The sequence below is a fragment of the Physella acuta genome, unplaced genomic scaffold, assembly GCF_028476545.2.
Source record: "Physella acuta isolate Inbredline_101_S28 unplaced genomic scaffold, ASM2847654v3 ptg000463l, whole genome shotgun sequence".
Taxonomy (NCBI): Eukaryota; Metazoa; Mollusca; class Gastropoda; family Physidae; genus Physella; species Physella acuta.
Window position 1 is genome coordinate 312311 of NW_026731982.1, and position 10190 is coordinate 322500.

The 10190-nt window shown below is 34.7% G+C and overlaps 1 pseudogene; it reads right to left on the reverse strand.

Moving 5' to 3' along the window:
• Nucleotides 1-2612: 2612 nt before the first annotated feature.
• LOC131943602 (mitochondrial thiamine pyrophosphate carrier-like) lies at nucleotides 2613-3636 on the reverse strand (annotated as a pseudogene).
• Between the last annotated feature and the right edge of the window lie 6554 nt (nucleotides 3637-10190).

The window sequence follows — 10190 nt, forward strand, 5'->3', positions numbered from 1 at the left end:
CTTATATAAGAGAACATATTTAACGACTACAATAGCTTTTTCCGACGGGAATAACGTTTTTTTGTTACCCTCCAGGGTCGGTCTACGACCTCAAATAATATAAAGGGATCGTTCGTCAATTTATTTATATATATATCTCATATTAGGAGAATTTCACTCGCGGTCATCTTTTAGCCCTGGTCGAGGGCTTTGAGTCTGACCAACAGTTTTTCCTTACGGCCTTGTCATCTATAGACGTGTATGCAAACCATTAGCATGATGTACAGAAGTTAAGTAACCTAAAACTTGTGTTGAAAATTCACTGTTTTTGCCATAAAATACAAAGATTATATAGGGAAATACGACTGGTCAATTTTGACCCATTTAACGAATTTTCCCTGACATGGCGAGTTTTTTGTGACACCCCAAGCGTTCTCCTACCACCTCACACAATTTCAAGGGGGGTCGCCGGAGGAAATTTTTTTTCGTAATAGAGCTCATATAAAGAGAATTTCACTCGCGGTCACTTTTTAGCCCTCGTCGAGGGCTTTGATTGAAACCGACAGGTCTGCCCTACGGCCAAGCCATTTACCTATAAACATGCCAAACATTAGCCAGATCTAAAGAAGGTAAGTGTCCTAAAATCCGTTTTGAAATGACCCTCTGTTTTCCCCATAAAATACAAAGATTATATAGGGAAATACGACTGGTCAGTTTTGACCCATTTCCCGATTTTTCCCGGACATGGCGAGTTTTTTGTGACACCCCCAGGCGTTCTCCTACCACCTCACAAAAGACAGTAGGCGGTATCCGCACACTACCTTCTGTGTGGGGACTGTATTTTTGCAGATTTTATTTTCCTGTGTTTTGTTATATTTGGACTGATGTGTTTTGTTATATAATTATGTATCCATATTTGCCTGTGAGTTTCTAGCACCATGACAATTCGTTAGTATAAGAAAGATCATTGTATTTATTTTTTTTTCCTTTTCTTTGTACTTCTGTTCGTTCCATCTTGTTTCACCAGGACGGTGTGTGTGTGTGTGTGTGTGTGTGTGTGTTCCATCCTGTGTCATCAGTAGAGCATTGTGTTCCATCTTGTGTAACCAGTAGAGTATCGTGTTCCATCTTGTGTCACCAGTAGAGTATTGTGTTCCATATTGTGTCACCAGTAGAGTATCGTGTTCCATCTTGTGTCACCAGTAGAATATCGTGTTCTATCTTGTGTCACCAGTGGTGACCGTGATCTAAAAGGACGTTTGATGAGCACTCAGACAGGCACTCGTACGTTTATATTCTTAGCACAAAGGTCGGCAACCTTTTGAGACTGAAGAGCCAAAAGTTAGAATTTTCAAAATTTCCCAGTTTTTAAATAGCTACTACCTTTTTATTTCAATATTTTATTATTTGATTAGGACTAGGTAAACAAATGTGATTTGTTATTTAAAATAAATAGCTTTAAATATGAAATAATATTTATTCATATAAAATCATACTCATGTTTCGCCAGAATAATAAACTTAGTAATCGAATATAATTATAGGACTATCCGTCACTATCCCAATCCACTTTAGAAGCTGCTTTTTTTCTGTCTTTACGGATATCATCGGCTCAGGAGGTGTCTTCCATTGGCCAGTCAGGCCTCAACACGGCAAGCGCCGACTAACTGGCTTGGGTATCGGTTTGATTACCGTGTATCGTTCGCTTCTGTCCTTTGTTTCTCACCACTCACCAGGCTTTTCTTTCATCCCACTGAACGCAGGGTAAACTAGTGCCCCACCGTCCATTACATGGCTCAACAGTAGGAAGCTTACAGCTAAAAAAACTACGTCACTAATGTCAAATTAATTATTACTGATAATTAGGAAAATTCATTCTGAATAAAATAGCATTTGAAAGAGTCGGCACTTGGGCAGAGGCAAGCATGGAATTGTTGCCATGGGGCTAGCTACAGCACGCTGTGAGGCTGGACCTTGTGCCCAAGGTGCTATCAGCTGTCCGTATACTTTCTACTGCACATATTATAGCTGACCTCTGATAAGTGTTTAAATTCTGTTTAAAGGTGTTATTCTTTACAGTGATCATTGTATTTTTTTATATTGAATAATAATATATATTTATATTATTATATCACTGTCAAGGTTAAGAATAATCTAATAAATGAAAGACTTAGTTGAAAAGGATTAAAGTTAGAGGCACAGTATGAGAAAAATACAGAGCAAAATTAACATTGACATCAACTACATTAATTATCACCAGCTAAAGTTTTTTTCACCACTATTTAATCATTGTACATTATGAAGTAGACCCAGACTTGTGTGAAATTTTTGCAATGTTCAATCAAAATTAAAATCATGTTAGATATATTTTTTAACACAACCTCACACACACACCACAAAAAAATTAAAATAAAATCAATTATGCATTTAAACTTCACTGGGATAAAGTATAGGAAAAATACACACAAAAAATGTTTTTTATAAATAGCATTAGGTAATTTAGAATTAAAACTAATTGTTTTAATTATAAGTGCAGTCTGAATTAGATTTAGGTTTTTATTTAACAAATATTTAGCCTGTTACGAAAATGAGATCATTTTGATTTTGAAAAATACAGTCTACCATTAAATAAAATCACCTATCAATTTTTGCATTGTATAGTACAAGTAATCTGCATACATTTTCATAAACGCAAAAATTTATTCCAGAAACTAAAGCTGCTTTTTAATAAACTTGGATAAAGTCCTTTGAATAAACTACGAAAACCCTCTTCCTGAATTGAAAGCATCACACACTGAATTAGACCATTATAATTTCGCACCACACCAAAGAACTTCCGCGCTTCTTCAAAACCTTGAACCTGTAAACGTTTTTTTACAACATCTAAAGGGTAGACCATAAATTCTGAGAGAGCACCAGATCCACATACAATCGCTTCAAGAGATTCTGCTTGTCTTGTGGGCAAGATACCCAAAGATTTGTTCCATAGTACTGTAAATAACGAATAAAACCCAAACTGAAGCCCATTTGAGGTCGTATCTGAATCAATGAAGGTGTTAATCCACGATAGAAGCCCCCAATTCCCTCCTTCCTTATTATTGATGTAACAGCATGTGTCAGACTGATGTAAAGTTTAGGCTCTCCTTGGGCAACAAATCTGGTCCTAATAACATCTATTGGAAAAATAAAAGCAGTTGCCAAGCTGCCACTTATTCCACCACACACAGTATGAGTAATGGGTCTGTAAGTTGTAGTAAGTGCTTCTGGCAGGTACTGCCAAATGCCTTTAGTCAAAATTTCAAAACTTGAATACTGTGCAACTGCATACACAACAGACAATATTTGTGCTGGGATGTGACCTTTCGACAATGCCGCAGTTCCTTCTTCCTTTATAATGCACTGAAAAGCTTGCACCAGTCCTTTATACTTTGATTGGGGTGTGTTGAAAGGATCAACTTGCAACTGAAATCAAATTTTGATCACATCTAGTGGCTGAGTTAAAGCTCTTGATGCTGCAACACTAACTGCACCTGCCAAAGCATGGGCCGTAGAAGAAAGATCAATCTTTTCATGAGGATCAAATCCAACCATTGTTTTTGCTGGATATATTCAGTAGGCCATTCTAGCTTCTAGATTTATCAATCAATAAAAATGTCCTAGAATTAATATTAAGGATGTTCGTCGCCTTGTAAATTTTCTACTAGATCTAGATTTCTAGATCTAGATCTATTTGTTATTTAAAAGCGACCATCTTCAAATAATATATCATTGTATTTAAAAGAACTTAAAAGAACCACTGTTCAACGGTCACACAACAACGTCAATTACACAATTTCTCAGCTATACAAAATAAATGTTACCTTATTTAAAGCTTTCCTATTTGTGAAAAGGAACGACTAATAAGTGAAAATTGCAAGAAAGTATAAATCATAAAACTTTCAAAGTTTTTGCAAAAACATTTAAAATGAAAAATGAACAACATTTCGTATTTTATTTTTCAATTAATGTTAACATAAAGTTTAATATTGTTTCGGAACCAATATGATGTATTACTTCCCTTAATATTTTTAGAAAATGAAAACGGGAAGTAACTGTTACAAGTAACAATAATTGCGTAAATGCATTCAAATAAGGAATATTGTGATGGCGCAAGTCAAATGCGTCGCAAGGCAGAAATATGCTTTACCCCAGGTCAGTGATTGACTTATTAAAGTTAAAAAGTCTATTAAGTACAGATTGACGATCTCGTAAAGGAAGGGAGGGGGGGGGGGGGGGTGGTGACCTCATTGCAAACTTGCTAACTATAGAGAAAACAATGACACATCCATCTGAATAATTTACAGATGAAGAGAAATTTAGTGAATATGTTCAAGTAAATGAATGACCGGGGTGGCTGTGAGACAATGTGAACTTCTGAAAAGTTTAGTGGAATATTTTCAATACAATTAAATCAGTGATTGGGGTAGCTGTGAGACAATGTCTAATTTACTTAAGTTTCCACTTAAATTATATTTAGTTTAAAAAAAAATTAACAATCGACGCTTTTTTAAAAATAGGAAAACAGTTGTAGAACAGTAGATAGCAGCAAAGTTAATCTAAGGTGCATATATATATATATATATATATATATATATATATATATATATATATATATATATATATATGTATATATATATATATATATATATATATATATATATATATGTTTAGTTTATAAAACAAATATTACTGTTTGATTAATCTTTATTGGAACGAGTGTTAGTTGTTATTTACACTACACCAAAGAAATATCATGGCTCTTAAGAGAAGGATATACGACCATCATACAGCTATACAACATAATAGACAATGCAGTTAACATACCATGTTTCACAACACCATCATCACCAGATAAAATAAATATAAACAATGTCAACGTTGTATTAAGTGAACGTTGAGGTTAAGTAACATATTAAACTTTAAAAGTTGTGTGTGTTAATGTCGGTGTGTTATTTAAGCTTTGTGTGGCCATTAATGTGTGTGTAGTATTATTTATATAGTTAGATTTAAGCAAAACTCTTAGTATATCTATATCACATGAGAGAATATTTAATTTTAAAATCAGTAATTTAAAATGTCTTTATCTTTAACTATTACTAGGTAAATGGGCTGACATAGAGTTGTCTATTAGAAGATCTAATAACTCAGCGTTTTCCTAACAGTATATACATTAACACGTCTATAAATAACCAGTGTTGGAGATCCCTCAACCCTAGTTCTCGTGCCATGTAAAACTGACCTGGAGACCATTCAAGTGGTAACCAAACAATAAAAATCTTAACAGAAGTAGAATTGTAGTCTTACAAGAACTGAACCTGTAGAATTGTAAAGAAATATGCCACCATCATAATTTAATCATAAGCCAAGTCAACAACACACCACACTCATCACTGCGATTGGCCTCATCTGTTTTAATTGTGTCATAAAAAGTTACATACGTTTGACTTTTGCATGAAGAAAATACTTCTCGTCAAATGTTCTTTAGCAGTAATATATTCTGAAAACATTCATCCATTAAAAAGAAATTCAAAATACAATGAAATATAATTCGTTCTTCAACATGTGAACTAGTGTTGGGAAATCTCCAATACTTGCTATGTATAGACGCTTTAAGGAATATACTGTTAGGAAACAGCTGAGTTATTGATTGTCTAATAGGCAACTGTTAATTAGACAACTTACCAAATAATAATTAAAGTTAATTAAGGTAGTTTAATTAACTACTTTCATATAAGATTAAAGGATCTTTCATGTGATATATACATACCTACGATTTTATTTATCTCAAACTATTTGAATAATACTAAACACGGATTAATGGCCACATATAGCGAAATGTCCACACCTACATTCATATACACTTTTTGTAAACAATTACACATGCACATACATACACACGCATAGACACACAACGTCTCCCCCACGTTGATGTAGAACAGGTTGGCGTTGACCACTGAGACGATCTCCTGGTACACTTGCTGGCTGAGTGATGTGGTCGAGATGTTAGCGACGTCGCCTTATATGTTGGGCTTGTACAGCAGCTTGAAGCGAACCAGGATCGTCTTGCCGTTGGCGTACTACCTGCTAGACCACACCATCCAGTTGTGATAACATTTTTACAAAAGGCAGGGTGTAGAAAGTCAGGAGAAAACAATGAGGTAAGCTATGGGTGGCCTAGGATAATTGAAAAAGGGAATATTGGCTTTGTTAAACATCTGTTTTACTTTTTTTTACGAAGTCTTAAACGCGTCTCTGCATATTCTCAGACGCAATGCAAAATATTGAGCATATCGATACATACAGGTTATATTGATAGAATTAGTATTGCTTAATTAGTTGTTATTCGTAATGAAATGGTTCTTGTATTACTGCAACATTTCCAACACTAGACGTGTGCGTAGCGATTTACGAACATTAAAAAATGCAAGTGTATAAATAAATATGTATTAATATTATTGTAATAGTTAAATATACAGATCCTTTGAATTATTATTGTATAATTTGCTAACATTAACCGGTGATAAGTATACTATTTTAAATAATCAAGGGAATTAACTCAGTAACATTGCGCTAAAAGTAGTTATAACTAAAGAATGATTCACAAGAATTCAAGATCACTTTATAAAAATTATTTTTCAGACGGTAAAATTTAAACTTAATAAAATGTAATTTTCATTACGCTTTTTTTAGTAGATTTTAAATCTTTTAATTGTTTTTTATGTTTTAACGTACAACTATTACTATGTGAGGTGCATACTTTTTTTATTTGGGATCCTTTCGTTTAATCGATAATTTGAAGTTGTTTTTCAGCTTGTTTGAAATTATTTATCTGTTTTTTTAATGCTGGTATATTTGAACCATAAATAGAGAGGCGATCAGTGTTTCTTCCAGATTTTTTTTCTCCGGGGGGGGGGGGGGGACACTTGAAATTTTCGGGGGGGGGGGGGGGGGCGGTAGATTTTCTTCGGGGGGGGGGGGGGGCGGACACTGTTAAAAGTATATATTTTCTATATAAATGATATAAATTTCATTTCGTTCGGGGGGCGGTAAAAATAATTCGGGGGGCTTAGCCCCCCCCCCCCCCCGAAGAGATGCCTTAAAGAAACTCTGGAGGCGATTCTCAACTCTCTATATACATTGTTACATTAAAGGGAAACAATGCTCATCTAAGACTTACCCTGAACTGTAGCAGAAGAAAGTGTCTCGTTTCTACTACTAATAATTCGTTTTAACAATAAACGCGTATTCTTAAACAATAGGTTCACATTTCTAGTTAGATGAAATTATTCCTAGATGTTCTGGTGTATGCATGCATAATTCATTGTTTAAGAAAGTACACGTCATAAAGAACATGTAGTATTAACAATCTATATCAGTCTTTGCAGCCGATAACGAGAATTGGAAAACAAAAGCGAACAACCAGCAGAGACGTACACGCAACACGTATTAGCGTGTATGAATTGGAGGGTGTGTGGGGGAGAGTGTTTGAGAGAGTGTGTTTGAGAGTGGATGTGTGTGAGCGTGAGAGAGGGTGGGCGTCAACACAGTCGAATGACTCGTTAGTTTTCTTTACATAATTTTTCCTAGTGGTTGTCGGAAATACAAGCTAATAATACAGATTATTTTTGATGATCGTGTTATATTTGTTATTGTTAAACCTAGTCCAAAAGTAGTAGTATATTAGGTCACTTTTGGTTATTATTTTTGGCGCAGGTGGGGAGGCGCAGGTACAATGACATATAGTAAAATACTCGGGATGTGGATGCGCGGGATGCGCAAAGAGATATAGCAAAATACTCCCAGCCTGGCGCATCGGGATGTGGAGGGTGGTGGAGCAGGATGCGCGGGATGCGCAAAGACATATAGTAAAATACTACGCCAACTGGGGTTGGCGCAGGTGGTGGGGAAGTAGGTCACCTTTTGGTGACCTTGTGACGTAATTAGTGACCTAGTTACGTAATTTTAATGTGTTTTTTAATGAGTTTTAATGAGTTTTTTTAAATTTTTAATTAAGTTTTATTGACTAGTTACGTAATGTGATTTTAATTATTTTTAAATTTAAATTTTTATTGACCTAGTTACGTAATTTTAATGCGTATTTAATGAGTTTGAATTTAATTTTGTAATTTTAATTAATTTTTATTAACGAGTTACGTAATTTGATTATTTGTTTACTTTTTAATTATTTTTATTTTGTTTAATTTGTTTGTTTACTTGTTGTTTAATTTAATTACTTTGTTTATATTGTGTAATTTTTTATTGACTAGTTACGTAATGTGATTATTTGTTTACTTTTTAATTATTTTAATTTATTATTTGTTTGAAATTCATTTTAATTAATTTGATTTTAATTACTTTGTTTATTTGTTTATTTAATATATTTCTTTTCTTTGTTGTTTAATTTGTTGGTTTGTTTATTTGCTTGTATGTATGTTTTAAATAAAAGACTAACACTAGCGTGGACTTTGTATAGGGACCATTCAGCAACACAACGAACGGTTACCGAAAATAGAACATCCATTTAACCACATCTGTTACTTATCGATCCGTGATCCTTTGTTGACACGCGCTGCGGTTTTAATGGGAATGTATTGATCGCACCCACGGAGCCATCGGGACAACGGGCGCGTTAATATTGATTCCACACACGGCCATCAAATGATGGTCCGCCTAATTAATTTGGTCATGCATCGTGGGTTTATGTCGACTACAAACATCCATTAGAGACACCTGTTACTCGCTAAGGGCACCCGACACGTATCGATCCACATGCGATCCTTTGTTCTTGTCAACCACCGTACAAGGGCCAAGTTAATATTGATCGAACCCACTGACCATCAGTATGATGGTCCACCTATGTGTAATTTTTATTAACGAGTTACGTAATTTGATTTTACTTTTTTAAATTTTTAAATTTTTAATTTAATTTTATAATTAGTTTAATTATTATTAACGAGTTACGTAATTTGATTTTAATTTTTTTAAATTTTTAAAATTTTTTAAAATTATTATTTTTAAATTTTATTTTTAATTGTTGTTTACTTGTTGTTTAATTTAATTACTTTGTATAATTTATTTGTTTGAAATTCATTTTAATTAGTTTGCTTTTAATTTCTTTGTTGTACGCCGTTTGAAATAAAAGACTAACACTAGCGTGTACTAGAAAGTGTCATTGTGTATAACATCCATTTAACCACAGCTGTTACTTATTAGCGACAGCTTGTACTTATCGATCCGCCCGTGAGCCTCCCCGGCGCTCCCCGTGGTTGCTTAATAGCGGACTCACTGAAGCGATCACAACAGGTAATTAATCGAAACCATTAAGTCCCTCTCCGCGTTAAGTGTGGCGACAGCTGGTGCTGTAATTAGTCACGGCTCTCGGCTTTTTTCATTAGACTACAGCTGTACATGAACTATGTTCACATATCGTACGCCCGGTCATTCTTTGATCAAATTAAAAAATTTTGTTTCCACATGTCCTGCGAACCGTCCCTTGCTATGTATGAAAGATTAATGGTTGTAACTATGCGCTTATAGCGAGGGTCAGCGAAAACAAAAATATATTTAAGGGTCGGAATTTTCTTTCAACCACCGTTAAGTCAGGTTTTGAGACGAAACGAAGTCTCGGTAGGTTCGTGTTTTTTAATGGGCGACAGGGCGACTTGATGCGTTGGTACGTAGGTATGCGGGGTTAAGGTTCTATAACTCTATATATTTAAATACGTTTTTTTATTCAAATGAGTTTACTCCCCCTAACGTAAGTACATGTAAAGAGGGATTTCCTATAGATCTGTAATGAATTAGGCCTTTTTGACTATGACTTGTTGCCCAGGTGTTGACATGATACGCTTTTTTGAGATATACATACACACACACACACACACACACACAAACACACACACACACACACACACATGCGCGCGCGCGAAATTCATACTAGGTCGGTAATGGCGGAGAGAACTTATAGGTATACATTATCATGGCGACAACAAAAGCGACTCTTATTTTATTTACATGAAAGCGTGTTTTCCAAAAAGTGTCACCATGCCATTGTCATTTTCGCAGCGGGGTTTATTTTAAGTGTACCCCGTGCACGGTTGTTTACATTTTAAAAGACGTGTCGCGTGTCTTCCCCTTACGGCTTCCCTAATAGAGAAACGAGAGGAAAGACAA